The sequence below is a fragment of the Anomaloglossus baeobatrachus genome, chromosome 6 (genome assembly GCF_048569485.1).
Source record: "Anomaloglossus baeobatrachus isolate aAnoBae1 chromosome 6, aAnoBae1.hap1, whole genome shotgun sequence".
NCBI classification, from domain to species: Eukaryota; Metazoa; Chordata; class Amphibia; order Anura; family Aromobatidae; genus Anomaloglossus; species Anomaloglossus baeobatrachus.
In genome coordinates, this window is record NC_134358.1 from 324,009,266 (window position 1) to 324,029,104 (window position 19,839).

The window sequence follows — 19,839 nt, forward strand, 5'->3', positions numbered from 1 at the left end:
AGAAAAAGTGGAGAAAGAGTGGAGAAAAAGTGGAGAAAAAATGGAGAAAAAGTGGAGAAAAAATGTGGAGAAAAAGTGGAGAAAAAGTGGAGAAAAAGTGGAGAAAAAATGGAGAAAAAGTGGAGAAAAAGTGGAGAAAAAGTGGAGAAAAAATGGAGAAAAAGTGGAGAAAAAGTGGAGAAAAAGTGGAGAAAAAGTGGAGAAAAAATGGAGAAAAAGTGGAGAAAAAGTGGAGAAAAAGTGGAGAAAAAATGGAGAAAAAATGGAGAAAAAGTGGAGAAAAAGTGGAGAAAAAATGGAGAAAAAGTGGAGAAAAAATGGAGAAAAAGTGGAGAAAAAGTGGAGAAAAAGTGGAGAAAAAGTGGAGAAAAAGTGGAGAAAAAGTGGAGAAAGAGTGGAGAAAAAGTGGAGAAAAAATGGAGAAAAAGTGGAGAAAAAATGGAGAAAAAGTGGAGAAAAAGTGGAGAAAAAGTGGAGAAAAAGTGGAGAAAAAGTGGAGAAAGAGTGGAGAAAAAGTGGAGAAAAAATGGAGAAAAAGTGGAGAAAAAATGTGGAGAAAAAGTGGAGAAAAAGTGGAGAAAAAGTGGAGAAAAAATGGAGAAAAAGTGGAGAAAAAGTGGAGAAAAAGTGGAGAAAAAATGGAGAAAAAGTGGAGAAAAAGTGGAGAAAAAGTGGAGAAAAAGTGGAGAAAAAATGGAGAAAAAGTGGAGAAAAAGTGGAGAAAAAGTGGAGAAAAAATGGAGAAAAAATGGAGAAAAAGTGGAGAAAAAGTGGAGAAAAAATGGAGAAAAAGTGGAGAAAAAATGGAGAAAAAGTGGAGAAAAAGTGGAGAAAAAGTGGAGAAAAAGTGGAGAAAAAGTGGAGAAAAAATGTGGAGAAAAAGTGGAGAAAAAGTGGAGAAAAAGTGGAGAAAAAATGGAGAAAAAGTGGAGAAAAAGTGGAGAAAAAGTGGAGAAAAAATGGAGAAAAAGTGGAGAAAAAGTGGAGAAAAAGTGGAGAAAAAGTGGAGAAAAAATGGAGAAAAAGTGGAGAAAAAGTGGAGAAAAAGTGGAGAAAAAATGGAGAAAAAGTGGAGAAAAAATGGAGAAAAAGTGGAGAAAAAGTGGAGAAAAAGTGGAGAAAAAGTGGAGAAAGAGTGGAGAAAGAGTGGAGAAAAAGTGGAGAAAAAATGGAGAAAAAGTGGAGAAAAAATGTGGAGAAAAAGTGGAGAAAAAGTGGAGAAAAAGTGGAGAAAAAATGGAGAAAAAGTGGAGAAAAAGTGGAGAAAAAGTGGAGAAAAAATGGAGAAAAAGTGGAGAAAAAGTGGAGAAAAAGTGGAGAAAAAGTGGAGAAAAAATGGAGAAAAAGTGGAGAAAAAGTGGAGAAAAAGTGGAGAAAAAATGGAGAAAAAATGGAGAAAAAGTGGAGAAAAAGTGGAGAAAAAATGGAGAAAAAGTGGAGAAAAAATGGAGAAAAAGTGGAGAAAAAGTGGAGAAAAAGTGGAGAAAAAGTGGAGAAAAAGTGGAGAAAGAGTGGAGAAAAAGTGGAGAAAAAATGGAGAAAAAGTGGAGAAAAAATGTGGAGAAAAAGTGGAGAAAAAGTGGAGAAAAAGTGGAGAAAAAATGGAGAAAAAGTGGAGAAAAAGTGGAGAAAAAGTGGAGAAAAAATGGAGAAAAAGTGGAGAAAAAGTGGAGAAAAAGTGGAGAAAAAGTGGAGAAAAAATGGAGAAAAAGTGGAGAAAAAGTGGAGAAAAAGTGGAGAAAAAATGGAGAAAAAATGGAGAAAAAGTGGAGAAAAAGTGGAGAAAAAATGGAGAAAAAGTGGAGAAAAAATGGAGAAAAAGTGGAGAAAAAGTGGAGAAAAAGTGGAGAAAAAGTGGAGAAAAAGTGGAGAAAGAGTGGAGAAAAAGTGGAGAAAAAATGGAGAAAAAGTGGAGAAAAAATGGAGAAAAAGTGGAGAAAAAGTGGAGAAAAAGTGGAGAAAAAGTGGAGAAAGAGTGGAGAAAAAGTGGAGAAAAAATGGAGAAAAAGTGGAGAAAAAATGTGGAGAAAAAGTGGAGAAAAAATGGAGAAAAAGTGGAGAAAAAGTGGAGAAAAAGTGGAGAAAAAGTGGAGAAAAAATGGAGAAAAAGTGGAGAAAAAGTGGAGAAAAAGTGGAGAAAAAATGGAGAAAAAATGGAGAAAAAGTGGAGAAAAAGTGGAGAAAAAATGGAGAAAAAGTGGAGAAAAAATGGAGAAAAAGTGGAGAAAAAGTGGAGAAAAAGTGGAGAAAAAGTGGAGAAAAAGTGGAGAAAAAGTGGAGAAAGAGTGGAGAAAAAGTGGAGAAAAAATGGAGAAAAAGTGGAGAAAAAATGTGGAGAAAAAGTGGAGAAAAAGTGGAGAAAAAGTGGAGAAAAAATGGAGAAAAAGTGGAGAAAAAGTGGAGAAAAAGTGGAGAAAAAATGGAGAAAAAGTGGAGAAAAAGTGGAGAAAAAGTGGAGAAAAAGTGGAGAAAAAATGGAGAAAAAGTGGAGAAAAAGTGGAGAAAAAGTGGAGAAAAAATGGAGAAAAAATGGAGAAAAAGTGGAGAAAAAGTGAAGAAAAAATGGAGAAAAAGTGGAGAAAAAATGGAGAAAAAGTGGAGAAAAAGTGGAGAAAAAGTGGAGAAAAAGTGGAGAAAAAGTGGAGAAAAAGTGGAGAAAGAGTGGAGAAAAAGTGGAGAAAAAATGGAGAAAAAGTGGAGAAAAAGTGGAGAAAAAATGGAGAAAAAATGGAGAAAAAGTGGAGAAAAAGTGGAGAAAAAATGGAGAAAAAGTGGAGAAAAAGTGGAGAAAAAGTGGAGAAAAAATGGAGAAAAAATGGAGAAAGAGTGGAGAAAAAGTGGAGAAAAAATGGAGAAAAAGTGGAGAAAAAGTGGACAAAAAGTGGAGAAAAAATGGAGAAAAAGTGGAGAAAAAGAGGAGAAAAAGTGGAGAAAAAGTGGAGAAAAAGTGGAGAAAAAATGGAGAAAAAATGGAGAAAAAGTGGAGAAAAAGTGGAGAAAAAGTGGAGAAAGTGGAGAAAAAATGGAGAAAAAGTGGAGAAAAAATGGAGAAAAAGTGGAGAAAAAGTGGAGAAAAAATGGAGAAAAAGTGCCGAAAAAGTGGAGAAAAAGTGGAGAAAAAATGGAGAAAAAGTGGAGAAAAAGTGGAGATAAAATGGAGAAAAAGTGGAGAAAAAGTGGAGAAAAAGTGGAGAAAAAATGGAGAAAAAATGGAGAAAAAGTGGAGAAAAAGTGGAGAAAAAGTGGAGAAAAAAATGGAGAAAAAGTGGAGAAAAAGTGGAGAAAAAATGGAGAAAAAGTGGAGAAAAAGTGGAGAAAAAGTGGAGAAAAAGTGGAGAAAAAATGGAGAAAAAGTGGAGAAGTGGAGAAGTGTTTGTTCATGCCAGATGGGAGATAAATAATTTTTTACCGGCGCTGTCATTTACTGTAACGTGATCATTGGTGTACGGTGTATGCCTGTGATCACATGAGCGGGGACCGGAAAAACCGTCCTGAATCATGATCTCCAGGGTCTCAGCTACGCCTGAAACCCCGGAGATTTTCTGATGCTGGGGGGCGCTATTCACTTATTTCTGCCTGCTGTTTATAAACGGCAGATCAGAATAAGGCTACATTAACACGACCGATCCATTTTTGTGGTCTGCAAAAAACAGTCCGTTTTTTTTCACGGGTGCATCCGTGTGGCATCCGTTTTCGTTCCGTAGACGGTCCATATGTCATCTGTTTGTCATCCGTGTGCCTTCCGTTTTTTTTGTGTACTGCAAAAAAACTGAATGAGGGTAAATGCATAAATTTACCCAGGATCCATAGCTTCATCCTACATGAGGCGGTCACATGTTCACTCCAGTGCCATTTTCTACTGCTTTTCACAGCGTAGAGCGCTCTGGTGATTTTCTTGTGCTTGTGCACTTCATATCAGTCTTTTCTGTCATTATAATGGCAGAAAGACACATAATGTCCCAGTCTCCTGCATTTTGTAATTTTGCACCCTTTGGTGCCTTTCATGTGGCACTAAGGGGTGCTTAGCTTTGTATTTAGCCAAAAAAATGAAAAAAAAAATGACGTAGGGTTCCCCCTATTTTTGTAGCCAGCTAGGGTAAAGCAGACGGCTGCAGCCTGCAGGCCACAGCTGGCAACCTCACCTTGGCTGGTAATCCAAAACTGAGGGCACCCCACGCTGTTATTTTAAATTAAATAAATAATTAAAAAAAAAAACACGTAGGGGTCCCCCCAAAATTGGATCACCAGCCAAGGTAAAGCAGACAGCTGGGGTCTGATATTCTCAGACTAAGGAGGTCCATGGTTATTGGACTCTCCCCAGCCTAAAAATAGCAGGCCGCAGCCGCCCCAGAAGTGGCGCATCCATTAGATGCGCCAATCCTGGTGCTTCGCCCCAGCTCATCCCGCACCCTGGTGCGGTGGCAAACGGGGTAATATATGGGGTTAATACCAGATGTGTAATGTCACCTGGCATCAAGCCCTGGGGTTGGTAAGGTCAGGCGTCTATCAGATACCCGACATCACCAACCCAGTCAGTAATAAAAAAAAAATAGACGACAAACACATTTTTGTTTGAAAAAACACTCCCCAAAACATTCCCTCTTTAACCAATTTATTAGAAAGAAAAACAAATCCAGGTCTGGTGTAATCCAAGGGGTTGCCATGACGATCCACACTGTCCCAGTTAATGAAGAGCAGGATGTTCCCCATTGGCTGGGAGAGCAGTGCAGTAACCTGAGCTAACATCAATGGGTCAGCCCAGGTCACTGCAGGGGATGACAAGTGCTGCTGTCAGCGAGGTACATTACCTGCGCTGATCTCCAGCACATTGACAGCACCTGTCACTGAGTTCAATGACCGGCGCCTTCACACCAAGTATCGCGAGAGGCCCGTGACGTCACCGCTAGTCAGTCTCGGGTCGGAAGCGAGAGGTGATGTGACAAGCGGCGGCCATGGAGGACAGTGACAGCGCTGAGGTCGGGACTTCATCACCGCAGGTAAGCCGAGCGGGACCATGTGTGTGTGTGTGTGTGTGTGTGTGTGTGTGTGTGTGTGTGTGTGTGTGTGTGTGTGTATGTGTACATGCCGCGGGCAGGAGGGGCGGAGCGAGCTAAGCGGGGAAGTGTGGACTTCCTGCACGTAACTAGGATAAACTTCGGGTTATTAACCAAAGCGCTTTGGTTGGATACCCGATGTTTATCTTGGTTACCAGCTTCTGGCAGGCTGCCAGCGATGGCTCCTGCACACTGTAGCTGTAAAAAGCCCTGCTTTTTGCTGCTAGAACCATTCTCGAACGTATCTAGAACTATCGAGCTTTTGCAAAAAGCTCGAGTTCTAGTTCGATCTCGAACAGCCCCCAAAATCACTCGAGCCTAGAACTGGAGAACCTCGAACCTAGAACCGCGCTCAACTCTACTCTTACACCCTCTTACACCTCTTACATCTTATTCATCATATTTCAAAACATCCTCATCCCCTTGTGCTTTGCTCTGACTTTATGAAGGGATTGCAACATGACATTTGTACCAGCTATCACAGTATTTGACCAAAATCACAGTGTGTATTTGACGCGCCCATGGGGTCTGGGGTTATCTGTCACCAGGCCGCGGTGCTGCTCCTGGGTCACCACAGTGACCTTGCTCGGTTTCATGACCCTGGCCGTATCAATAAAACTGGGGATGGGTATGATGGGGGTAGTTGGTCGTGACACCACCTGTGGTGTGAGTCCATAATGGGAGCCGCCGCTGCAGAGTGTCTCTCTTTTCTGGAGCGGATGGTAACACAGCTTGGGTGTTGCAGCTCTCCACAGATAGAGCTTTGCCCCAGGGAGGATGATGGTGGTAGTAGTAGTCCCTTATGGAGAAGAGGTGCGATGTTGAGAGCGCCGGCAGCAACAAGACGACACAGAGGGTGCAGTTTAAGTTCTTTACTCACTGGAAGCACACCGCCGTTGGAGTACCAGGCTGCGCTGTGATGGACTTCAGCCAATCCAAGGATACTTCGGAGGTCGAGGCCGATGTTTCCTTCTGTGCATCTCCTTTCGACGGATAGTTAGTGACCAAATGTATAACTGGTGGAGGAAGGTTGAACTAGATGGACCTAGGTCTTTTTTTCAACCTAAGTAACTATGTAACTTAGTAACTATGTTTCCCTTCACCCCTGTCTCCTGGGCCGTGAAACGGGTCACGGGTAGAAATGAGCGAACCGGTCGCGGTTCGGCTCGAGTTCGGTTCGTCGAACGGAGGTCTCGTTTGAGTTCGGTTCGGCGAACCGGTTCGGCGAACCACTCGAACCGCATAGGAAACAATGGGAGGCAATCACAAACACATAACAACACCTAGAAAACACCCTCAAAGGTGTCCAAAAGGTGACAAACAACTCACAACACAACACAAACACATGGGAAAGTGACAAGGACATATACTCATGTGAAAACAAAAGAGCTAAACAAGGAAAAAGAGGAGCAGACACAGATATAGGCATGGCATGCCCTTCTAAAATCATGTAAAACACCGCAAGGTTACTCCAAGCGGAGTCTCTTGCTGAACCATGACTTGTTCATCTTGGCTCCTTTTAAAAAACACAGCAAGCAAGGGTTACTCCAAGCGGAGTCTCCCTTTTTTCCAAAAATTGGGCCACACACACACCCACCCCTTCAGTGGCAGCACTTGTGCCCCAGTTGCACACTTCACAGGTAGATTTGCATCAAGCACATTCAAAAATATGCCATCCTTAACCGTCCCCAGGATGACACCGGGGTAGGTAGCTAAGTTTTTCCTGATCCCAGCTCTGTTCATCTTGGATGATTTTTAAAAACACTGTAAGCAAGGTGTTACGGTTGCTGTGGCACTGGAGTCTATGTCCAGATTTCTTGCTACTGCACATGTGCGAGCACTGGAGACTATGTCCAGATTTCTTGCTACTGCACATGTGCAAGCGCTGGAGACTAAGTCCTATCTTGGAGCCATTGCACATGTGCGGGTGACATCATCGCTGACACGAGGTCACAGGTCTTACACCTTCTATGCCGATTGGCTGCTGGTCATGTGCTTGTGACACGTGGTCACATGTCTCTGACACCTTCTATGCCGATTGGTCGCTGGTCATGTGCTTGTGACGCTTTGCTCGGTGATAGGCCAGCGTGACGTCATTCCTGTCGTTCTGGCAGCGGATTGGCTCTGGTGTCCTCCATTTTGGATGAGGCACAGAGTCTATATAAGACGCTGACGCACGCCGCGCGGCGCTCAGTCCTCTTGGTTCATGCATGAGAGTAGACGCTCTGTGCACGTTCCTCTAGGCATCTCTCTGTCTATGCTAGGTGAGCGCTACCGGGAGGGTAGCGTTCTTATACCTTACAGCTTCGGCTGCAATCCGTATCCTTACCTCTTATGGGAGCGGACATAGGCAGGTGCCTGAGGCACATGGTCTGGCTGGGCCTTGTGATTCTACTCGTAGGTGGACGTTACCGCTAGGGTAACGTTCCTTATACTGCATCTGGCAGTTGTTCGTATCCTCGCAGACTAGGGGAGCGAACAGAGGTAGGAGCTTTGTGCGGCTTATGCTGCTGTCCGTCTCTTTTGCACCACTAGAAGAGAGGACCTAGGCAGGTGCCATATCTAGTGGTTCGTGTCCTCGCACACTAGTGGAACGAACGCAGGTAGGAGCTTTGTGCGGCTTACGCTGCTGTTCGTCTCTTTTGCACCACTAGAGGAGCGGACCTAGGCAGGTGCCATATCTAGTGGTTCGTGTCCTCGCACACTAGTGGAGCGAACGCAGGTAGGAGCTTTGTGCGACTTACGCTGCTGTCCGTTTCCTGGCACCACTAGAGGAACGGACCTAGGTAGGTGCCATTTCACACTCACTGCCTTTGTCTCTGTGATTATTAACAGAGACATTCCACACACCCTCCAAGTAAGGGAGGAATTGCCTTATTTACTAATTATATTCCGCTGTGAGTTTAACAGAGGTATTGCACTCTGCCATAGTCTGCAGCAGAGTCTTTGCACGGTGGACCCTGACTGTCTGTTACTCCTTTAGGTTTTATTATCAGACAGCCTTCCGTAACATTAGGACTGAGCCAAGGGTCTGACAGTTATGGCAGAATATCAGCAGTTACACCGTTACATACAAGTACTTGAGTCACGGCTCAAGAGTATAGAGGATAAACCTCAGACCATGGTGACATCTGCACATTATCCTCGACTTGCTCTGCCAAACAGATATTCTGGCTATGCCAGATCATGTCGTGGTTTCATTAGTCAGTGTCAGATACACCTAGAGGTCAACTCTTCTCGCTTCTCTACGGAGAGGTCCAGAGTAGGCTTTATCATCTCCTTACTTCAGGAAAAAGCCTTAGAATTTTGCGATTCCCCTATGGGAGCGCTCTGATGTGGTTACTCTGAGACATCAAGACTTTCTTGATGCTCTTAAGGCGGTATTCATGGGTCCGCAGGTTACCCATGATGCGGCTCTGAGACTGTTAGATCTATCTCAGGGTTCGTTATTCACTAGTTCTTATGCCATTGCTTTTAGAACTCTGGTGGCAGAACTAGATTGGCCAGAGAAGGTGTTGATTCCTATCTTCTGGAGAGGGTTGGCAGGCTATGTTAAGGATGCTCTTGCTACTCGTGAGGTCCCTGCTTCTCTGGATGACTTGATCACAGTAGCAACGAGGATCGACATACGCCATAGGGAACGTAGACTCGAGGTCTCTTCCTCACGCCCTAAGCATCGGGCTATTCCAGTTGTTGAGGGTCCACTACCATCTCCCTCAGCATCTGAAACATCTCCCACTCCTATGGAGTTAGGTCATACGTCCTCCAGACTACGCAAGTCTGGTCCTCCTATATGTTACGTATGTCGGCAGGCTGGGCACTATGCCAACAAGTGTCCTAGCCGTCAGGGAAACTCCCAGGCCTAGTAACCATTAGAGGGGGGTTACTAGAGACGTCTTCTGCACCCTCTAAGTGTAGTATCCCAGGTTAGCTCTCATTCTCTGTGAATACATGGCCTATTATGGCTTTTGTGCATTCAGGAGCTGACGGGACTTTTGTGTCCTCAGGATTTGTAAAGAGACACAATATTCCCTCTATCATGTTAGAGGCGCCTATTCCTGTCCGTGTTGTTAATGGAACTATGTTGTCTGACTCCATTACATTGAGGACAGTTCCCTTGCGCCTTTCCCTGTCTCAGGGTCACATAGAGGAGATTTCTTTTCTTGTTTTGCCTGAGGGTATAGACGACGTCCTTCTGGGTCTCCCATGGCTTCGGACTCATGCGCCTCACATTGACTGGGAGTCCGACAGCATTATTAGTTGGGGTTCGAAATGTCAGTCCCGATGTCTTCCCTTACCACCTAAGGTCGTTGCGGTTGCATCAACTGATCTCTCTCCCATACCTACACCCTATTTGGATTTCGCTGACGTGTTCTCCAAACAGGGCGCTGAGGTTCTTCCACCCCATAGGCCGTATGACTGTGCCATAGACCTTATTCCAGGTTCAGTTCCACCTAAGAGCAGGGTTTACCCCCTGTCGATACCTGAGTCGGAGGCCATGTCGACCTATATAAGAGAGAGTTTAGAGAAGGGGTTCATTCGTAAGTCTGTCTCTCCCCTGGGAGCTGGGTTTTTCTTTGTTCGGAAGAAAGAGGGTGATTTGCGTCCCTGCATAGATTACAGGGGTCTCAACGCAATCACAATAAAGAACAAATACCCGTTACCTTTAATTTCGGAGCTCTTTGACAGACTGAGGGGAGCTCAAGTTTTTACGAAGTTGGATCTGCGGGGTTCGTATAACTTGGTACGAATTCGAGAGGGTGACGAATGGAAAACCGCTTTTAACACCCGAGACGGTCACTATGAATACCTCGTCATGCCTTTTGGTTTATGTAATGCACCTGCAGTATTTCAGGACTTCGTAAACGATGTGTTCAGGGATTTACTGTTATCCTCTGTAGTGGTGTATCTGGACGACATCCTGATTTTTTCTCCTGATCTGGAGACTCATCGTCAGGATGTCGTTCGTGTCCTTTCCCATTTAAGGGAGCACTCATTGTTTTCTAAACTCGAAAAATGTGTATTCGAGCAGTCATCCTTGCCTTTTTTGGGCTACATTATCTCACAAGAGGGTCTGGCTATGGATCCTGCAAAGCTCTCTGCTGTCCTGGAATGGTCCGAACCTCATTCCTTGAAGGCGGTGCAACGCTTCTTAGGATTCATAAATTACTACAGGCAGTTCATACCCCATTTCTCTAATTTGGTGGCCCCTTTGGTGGCCTTGACTAAGAAAGGTGCTAATCCCAAAGTCTGGTCTACTGAGACATCTCAGGCTTTTGAGGCAGTAAAAAGACACTTTTCAACTGCTCCCGTTCTTCAAAGACCCCATGAGAATAAGCCCTTCCTCTTGGAGGTTGATGCCTCTTCAGTGGGTGCTGGTGCGGTCTTGTATCAGAAGAACGGTGCAGGTAGAAAAAGGCCGTGTTTCTTCTTCATACGCTCTCCCCTGTGACGTTAGACCAAATCCCACCGGGCAAGACCTTTGTTCCGCCTGATCGACAGAATGATATACTGCCGTGGGCCCACACCTCAAAGGTGGATGGGCATTTTGGTATTAGGCGGACACGAGAGTTACTGGAGAGGTGGTAATGGTGGCCACACTTAGCCAGCCACGTCAAGAGATATGTCGGTTCCTGCTACTCGTGTGCTTGCAACCGTCCATTACGGCAGAGACCGGCTGGGCTCTTGCATCCTTTACCAGTGCCAGATAGACCATGGGAGGTGGTAGGCATGGACTTTGTGGGTGATCTTCCGTGTTCACAGGGACATAGATTTGTGTCGGTCATTACGGACCATTTCACCCGGATGGTTCATCTCGTACCGTTATCGAGAATCCCATCTTCCAGGGTACTAGCCAAACTATTCCTCAAGCATGTCTTTAGGCTTCACGGGTTGCCAGATCGTATCATTTGTGATAGAGGCCCGCAATTTGCTTCCCGTTTCTGGCGAGATCTTTGTAGCCTTCTGCAAATTGAGTTGAATCTCTCTTCGGCATACCATCCAGAGACCAATGGTTTGGTTGAGCGTTCCAATCAATCCATGATTATATACCTTCGACACTTTGTTGCTGAGAACCACGATAACTGGTCCTCCCTCCTACCCTGGGCAGAATTTGCCCTTAACAATTCGCTGGCTGAGGCCACTGGGCAGACACCATTCGTACTCAATAATGGACAACACCCTAGGGTACCGGTACCGTTTCCCGCTGCTGCACCTCCTCCTCTTGTGGCCGACTGGGCAACTAATGCCAGAGAGGTTTGGGTTCGGACTCAAGAGTCGATCCAAGCAGCTAAGGACCGTATGAAGACGGTGTCCGATCGGTTTTGTCGCCCGGCTCCTGTCTTTTCTCCGGGGGACTTTGTGTGGCTCTCTGCAAAACACGTGAGACTTAGAGTGAGCTCTGTCAAATTTGCTCCTCGCTTCCTGGGTCCTTATGAGGTTCTTCGACAGGTAAATCCTGTAGTCTACCAATTGAAGTTACCCGTCCATCTTAGGATCCATGACAAATTCCATGTCTCACTGCTAAAGCCGGCTATTTTACCTCACGCTCGTAAAGTGCACTCTCCTGCCTCTGATTCCTCTCGCTCTAGCTATGAGGTACGAGCCATAGTTGGTTCTAAGATGGTTAGAGGGCGCAGGTTCTTCTTGATAGATTGGGAGGGCTACGGCCTGGAACATCGCTCTTGGGAGCCTGAGGAGGCTGTCCATGCTCCCGACTTAGTTGCCGATTACCTGCGTCGACGGGAGGAGGGCCCTTGAGGGGGAGGTACTGTTACGGTTGCTGTGGCACTGGAGTCTATGTCCAGATTTCTTGCTACTGCACATGTGCGAGCACTGGAGACTAAGTCCTATCTTGGAGCCATTGCACATGTGCGGGTGACATCATCGCTGACACGAGGTCACATGTCTCTGACACCTTCTATGCCGATTTGGCTGCTGGTCATGTGCTTGTGACACGTGGTCACATGTCTCTGACACCTTCTATGCCGATTGGTCGCTGGTCATGTGCTTGTGACGCTTTGCTCGGTGATAGGCCAGCGTGACGTCATTCCTGTCGTTCTGGCAGCGGATTGGCTCTGGTGTCCTCCATTTTGGATGAGGCACAGAATCTATATAAGACCCTGACGCACGCCGCGCGGCGCTCAGTCCTCTTGGTTCATGCATGAGAGTAGACGCTCTGTGCACGTTCCTCTAGGCATCTCTCTGTCTATGCAAGGTGAGCGCTACCGGCAGGGTAGCGTTCTTATACCTTACAGCTTCGGCTGCAGTCCGTATCCTTACCTCTTAGGGGAGCGGACATAGGCAGGTGCCTGAGGCACATGGTCTGGCTGGGCCTTGTGATTCTACTCGTAGGTGGGCGTTACCGCTAGGGTAACGTTCCTTATACTGCGTCTGGCAGTTGTTCGTATCCTCGCAGACTAGGGGAGCGAACAGAGGTAGGAGCTTTGTGCGGCTTATGCTGCTGTCCGTCTCTTTTGCACCACTAGAAGAGAGGACCTAGGCAGGTGCCATATCTAGTGGTTCGTGTCCTCGCACACTAGTGGAGCGAACGCAGGTAGGAGCTTTGTGCTGCTTACGCTGCTGTCCGTTTCCTGGCACCACTAGAGGAACGGACCTAGGTAGGTGCTATTTCACACTCACTGCCTTTGTCTCTGTGATTATTAACAGAGACCATTCCACACACCCTCCAAGTAAGGGAGGAATTGCCTTATTTACTAATTATATTCCTCTGTGAGTTTAACAGAGGTATTGCACTCTGCCATAGTCTGCAGCAGAGTCTTTGCACGGTGGACCCTGACTGTCTGTTACTCCTTTAGGTTTTATTATCAGACAGCCTTCCGTAACATTAGGACTGAGCCAAGGGTCTGGCAGTTATGGCAGAATATCAGCAGTTACACCATTACATACAAGTACTTGATTCACGGCTCAAGAGTATAGAGGATAAACCTCAGACCATGGTGACATCTGCACATGATCCTCGACTTGCTCTGCCAAACAGATATTCTGGCAATGCCAGATCATGTCGTGGTTTTATTAGTCAGTGTCAGATACACCTAGAGGTCAACTCTTCTCGCTTCTCTACAGAGAGGTCCAGAGTAGGCTTTATCATCTCCTTACTTCAGGAAAAAGCCTGAGAATGGGCGACTCCCCTATGGGAGCGCTCTGATGTGGTTACTCTGAGACATCAAGACTTTCTTGATGCTCTTAAGGCGGTATTCATAGGTCCGCAGGTTACCCATGATGCGGCTCTGAGACTGTTAGATCTATCTCAGGGTTCGTTATTCACTAGTTCTTATGCCATTGCTTTTAGAACTCTGGTGGCAGAACTAGATTGGCCAGAGAAGGTGTTGATTCCTATCTTCTGGAGAGGGTTGGCAGGCTATGTTAAGGATGCTCTTGCTACTCGTGAGGTCCCTGCTTCTCTGGAAGACTTGATCACAGTAGCAACGAGGATCGACGTACGCCATAGGGAACGTAGACTCGAGGTCTCTTCCTCACGCCCTAAGCATCGGGCTATTCCAGTTGTTGAGGGTCCACTACCATCTTCCTCAGCATCTGAAACATCTCCCACTCCTATGGAGTTAGGTCATACGTCCTCCAGACTACGCAAGTCTGGTCCTCCTATATGTTACGTATGTCGTCAGGCTGGGCACTATGCCAACAAGTGTCCTAGCCGTCAGGGAAACTCCCAGGCCTAGTAACCATTAGAGGGGGATTACTAGAGACGTCTTCTGCACCCTCTAAGTGTAGTATCCCAGGTTAGCTCTCATTCTCTGTGAATACATGGCCTATTATGGCTTTTATGGATTCAGGAGCTGACGGGACTTTTGTGTCCTCAGGATTTGTAAAGAGACACAATATTCCCTCTATCATGTTAGAGGCGCCTATTCCTGTCCGTGTTGTTAATGGAACTATGTTGTCTGACTCCATTACATTGAGGACAGTTCCCTTGCGCCTTTCCCTGTCTCAGGGTCACATAGAGGAGATTTCTTTTCTTGTTTTGCCTGAGGGTATAGACGACGTCCTTCTGGGTCTCCCATGGCTTCGGACTCATGCTCCTCACATTGACTGGGAGTCCAACAGCATTATTAGTTGGGGTTCGAAATGTCAGTCCCGATGTCTTCCCTTACCACCTAAGGTCGTTGCGGTTGCATCAACTGATCTCTCTCCCATACCTACACCCTATTTGGATTTCGCTGACGTGTTCTCCAAACAGGGTGCTGAGGATCTTCCACCCCATAGGCCGTATGACTGTGCCATAGACCTTATCCCAGGTTCGGTTCCACCTAAGAGCAGGGTTTACCCCCTGTCGATACCTGAGTCGGAGGCCATGTCGACCTATATAAGAGAGAGTTTAGAGAAGGGGTTCATTCGTAAGTCTGTCTCTCCCGTGGGAGCTGGGTCTTTCTTTGTTCGGAAGAAAGAGGGTGATTTGTGTCCCTGCATAGATTACAGGGATCTCAACGCAATCACAATAAAGAACAAATACCCGTTACCTTTAATTTCGGAGCTCTTTGACAGACTGAGGGGAGCTCAAGTTTTTACGAAGTTGGATCTGCGGGGTGCGTATAACTTGGTACGAATTCAAGAGGGTGACGAATGGAAGACCGCTTTTAACACCCGAGACGGTCACTATGAATACCTCGTCATGCCTTTTGGTTTATGTAATGCACCTGCAGTATTTCAGGACTTCGTAAACGATGTGTTCAGGGATTTACTGTTATCCTCTGTAGTGGTGTATCTGGACGACATCCTGATTTTTTCTCCTGATCTGGAGACTCATCGTCAGGATGTCGTTCGTGTCCTTTCCCATTTAAGGGAGCAATCATTGTTTTCTAAATTTGAAAAATGTGTATTCGAGCAGTCATCCTTGCCTTTTTTGGGCTACATTATCTCACAAGAGGGTCTGGCTATGGATCCTCCGAAGCTCTCTGCTGTCCTGGAATGGTCCGAACCTCATTCCTTGAAGGCGGTGCAACGCTTCTTAGGATTCATAAATTACTACAGGCAGTTCATACCCCATTTCTCTACTTTGGTGGCCCCTTTGGTGGCCTTGACTAAGAAAGGTGCTAATCCCAAAGTCTGGTCTACTGAGACATCTCAGGCTTTTGAGGCAGTAAAAAGACACTTTTCAACTGCTCCCGTTCTTCAAAGACCCCATGAGAATAAGCCCTTCCTCTTGGAGGTTGATGCCTCTTCAGTGGGTGCTGGTGCGGTCTTGTATCAAAAGAACGGTGCAGGTAGAAAAAGGCCGTGTTTCTTCTTCATACGCTCTCCCCTGTGACGTTAGACAAAATCCCACCGGGCAAGACCTTTGTTCCGCCTGATCGACAGAATGATATACTGCCGTGGGCCCACACCTCAAAGGTGGGTGGGCATTTTGGTATTAGGCGGACACGAGAGTTACTGGAGAGGTGGTAATGGTGGCCACACTTAGCCAGCCACGTCAAGAGTTATGTCGGTTCCTGCTACTCGTGTGCTTGCAACCGTCCATTACGGCAGAGACCGGCTGAGCTCTTGCATCCTTTACCAGTGCCAGATAGACCATGGGAGGTGGTAGGCATGGACTTTGTGGGTGATCTTCCGTGTTCACAGGGACATAGATTTGTGTGGATCATTACGGACCATTTCTCCTGGATGGTTCATCTCGTACCGTTATCGAGAATCCCATCTTCCAGGGTACTAGCCAAACTATTCCTCAAGTATTTCTTTAGGCTTCACGGGTTGCCAGATCGTATCATTTGTGATAGAGGCCCGCAATTTGCTTCCCGTTTCTGGCGAGATCTTTGTAGCCTTCTGCAAATTGAGTTGAATCTCTCTTCGGCATACCATCCAGAGACCAATGGTTTGGTTGAGCGTGCCAATCAATCCATGATTATATACCTTCGTCACTTTGTTGCTGAGAACCACGATAACTGGTCCTCCCTCCTACCCTGGGCAGAATTTGCCCTTAACAATTCGCTGGCTGAGGCCACTGGGCAGACACCATTCATACTCAATAATGGGCAACACCCTAGGGTACCGTTACCTTTCCCGCTGCTGCACCTCCTCCTCTTGTGGCCGACTGGGCAACTAATGCCAGAGAGGTTTGGGATCGGACTCAAGAGTCGATCCAAGCAGCTAAGGACCTATGAAGACGGTGTCCGATCGGTTTTGTCGCCAGGCTCCTGTCTTTTCTCCGGGGGACTTTGTGTGGCTCTCTGCAAAACACGTGAGACTTAGAGTGAGCTCTGTCAAATTTGCTCCTCGCTTCCTGGGTCCTTATGAGGTTCTTCGACAGGTAAATCCTGTAGTCTACCAATTGAAGTTACCCGTCCATCTTAGGATCCATGACAAATTCCATGTCTCACTGCTAAAGCCGGCTATTTTACCTCACGCTCGTGAAGTGCACTCTCCTGCCTCTGATTCCTCTCGCTCTAGCTATGAGGTACGAGCCAAAGTTGGATCTAAGATGGTTAGAGGGCGCAGGTTCTTCTTGATAGATTGGGAGGGCTACGGCCTGGAACATCGCTCTTGGGAGCCTGAGGAGGCTGTCCATGCTCCCGACTTAGTTGCCGATTACCTGCGTCGCCGGGAGGAGGGCCCTTGAGGGGGAGGTACTGTTATGGTTGCTGTGGCATTGGAGTCTATGTCCAGATTTCTTGCTACTGCACATGTGCGAGCACTGGAGACTATGTCCAGATTTCTTGCTACTGCACATGTGCAAGCGCTGGAGACTAAGGCGGGCTTTGCACACTACGACATCGCAGGCCGATGCTGCGATGCCGAGTGCGATAGTGCCCGCCCCCGTCGCAGCAGCGATATGTGGTGATAGCTGGCGTAGCGAAAGTTATCGCTACGCCAGCTTCACACACACACTCACCTGCCGTGCGACGTCCCTATGGCCGGCGACCCGCCTCCTTGTTAAGGGGGCGGGTCGTGCGGCGTCACTGCGATGTCACACGGCAGGCGGCCAGTCAGAGCGGAGGGGCGGAGATGAGCAGGATGTAAACATCCCGCCCACCTCCTTCCTTCCGCATATCGTACGGAAGCCGCAGTGAGGCCGGTAGGAGACGTTCCTCGCTCCTGCGACTTCACACACAGCGATGTGTGCTGCCGCAGGAGCGAGGAACAACATCGGACCGTCGCGTCAGCGTAATCATGGATTACGCCGACGCTGCACCGATGATACGATTACGACGCTTTTGCGCTCGTTAATCGTATCATCCAGCCTTTACACACTGCGATGTCGCATGCGATGCCGGAAGTGCGTCATTTTCAATTTGACCCCACCGACATCGCACCTGCGATGTCGCAGTGTGCAAAGTGCCCCTAAGTCCTATCTTGGAGCCATTGCACATGTGCGGGTGACATCATCGCTGACACGAGGTCACATGTCTCTGACACCTTCTATGCCGATTTGGCTGCTGGTCATGTGCTTGTGACACGTGGTCACATGTCTCTGACACCTTCTATGCCGATTGGTCGCTGGTCATGTGCTTGTGACGCTTTGCTCGGTGATAGGCCAGTGTGACGCTCATTCCTGTCATTCTGGCAGCGGAATGGCTCTGGTGTCCTCCATCTTGGATGAGGCACAGAGTCTATATAAGACCCTGACGCACGCCGCGCGGCGCTCAGTCCTCTTGGTTCATGCATGAGAGTAGACGCTCTGTGCCCGTTCCTCTAGGCATCTCTCTGTCTATGCTAGGTGAGCGCTACCGGCAGGGTAGTGTTCTTATACCTTACAGCTTCGGTTGCAGTCTGTATCATTACCTCTTAGGGGAGCGGACATAGGCAGGTGCCTGAGGCACATGGTCTGGCTGGGCCTTGTGATTCTACTCGTAAGTGGATGTCACCGCTAGGGTAACGTTCCTTATACTGCGTCTGGCAGTTGTTCGTATCCTCGCACACTAGGGGAGCGAACAGAGGTAGGAGCTTTGTGCGGCTTATGCTGCTGTCCATCTCTTTTACACCACTAGAAGAGCGGACCTAGGCAGGTGCCATATCTAGTGATTCGTGTCCTCGCACACTAGTGGAACGAACGCAGGTAGGAGCTTTGTGCGGCTTACGCTGCTGTTCGTCTCTTTTGCACCACTAGAAGAGCGGACCTAGGTAGGTGCCATATCTAGTGGTTCGTGTCCTCGCACACTAGTGGAGCGAACGCAGGTTTGAGCTTTGTGCGGCTTACGCTGCTGTCCGTTTCCTGGCACCACTAGAGGAACGGACCTAGGTAGGTGCCATTTCACACTCACTGCCTTTGTCTCTGTGATTATTAACAGAGACCATTCCACACACCCTCCAAGTAAGGGAGGAATTGCCTTATTTACTAATTATATTCCTCTGTGAGTTTAACAGAGGTATTGCACTCTGCCATAGTCTGCAGCAGAGTCTTTGCACGGTGGACCCTGACTGTCTGTTACTCCTTTAGGTTTTATTATCAGACAGCCCCCCGTAACACAAGGGTTACTCCAAGCGGAGTCTCCCTTTTTTCCAAAAATTGGGCCCCACACACACCCACCCCTTCAGTGGCAGCACTTGTGCCCCAGTTGTACACTTCACAGGTAGATTTGCATCAAGCACATGCAAAATCCACAAGCATTTACTCTCCCCAGGATGACACAGGGGTAGTAAATTCCTTGTGGATCCATGACTTGTTCATTTTGATGAACGTTAGTCTGTCCACATTGTCACTGGACACACTTGTGCGCTTATCTGTCAGCACACACCCAGCAGCACTGAAGACACGTTCTGAGACAACGCTGGCAGCTGGACACGACAAAATCTCCATGGCGTAAGTGGAGAGCTCTGGCCATTTTTCAAGATTTGAAGCCCAAAATGAGCAAGGCTCCATTTGCAAAGTCGGGCATCGATGTTCATTTGGAGATACTCCTGTATTATCCTCTCCAGCCGTTGACTATGTGTCAGACTTGTTGTCTCTGGTGGCCTTGCAAAGGATGGTCTAAAAAAATTATGAAAATATTCAATAAAATTGCTGTTACCAGCACCAGATACGGTACTACTGGTACGGGTAGACTGTTGAAGATGACGAGACAGTCCCATGTTTGTCAAGTTACAACTGGGAGATTCACTCCCTGCACCACGGTTGTTTGGTGGAAAAGCCGAGCTAAGAGCGAGTAACAGCTTCTGCTGATTCTCCTGCATACGTGCGTCCCTTTCTATAGCTGGAATTATGTCACAAAATTTGGACTTGTACCGGGGATCTAATAGTGTGGCAAGCCAGTAGTCATAATCACTTCTAATTTTGACAATGCGAGGGTCATGTTGGAGGTAGTGCAGCAAGAAGGGGCTCATGTGTCTTGTGCAGCCATGCGGACCAAGTCCATGCTGTGTTTGTGGCATAGAGGTGCTAACCATTCTTTCTTCCTCTGACATCTCCCCTCAACCTCTTTCAACAGAAATTTTACCAAGGTCTCCCTCATCCGCTGAGTCTTCCATGTCCATGAACAGTTCGTCCTCCATTTCTTCATGTTCTCCTGCACCTTCCTCAACATTTTGCCTGCTACTATGCGCCCTTGTTGATCCCTGTCCCCCATGGTCCCATGCCTGCCGCGTTGGTGATGATGAACGTCTGGACCTTGGTGATGTTGTTGTGTCTTGCGCATATGAATCCTTCTGTAGTTCTGCCCTTCCTGTTGTCCCACCCCCTGACTCCGAATAGTGTTTAGCATGTGCTCCAGCATGTAAGTGACTGGAATTGTCATGCTGATAATGGCATTGTCAGCGCTAAACATATTCGTCGCCATGTCGAAACTGTGCAGAAGGGTGCATAGGTCCTTGATCTGAG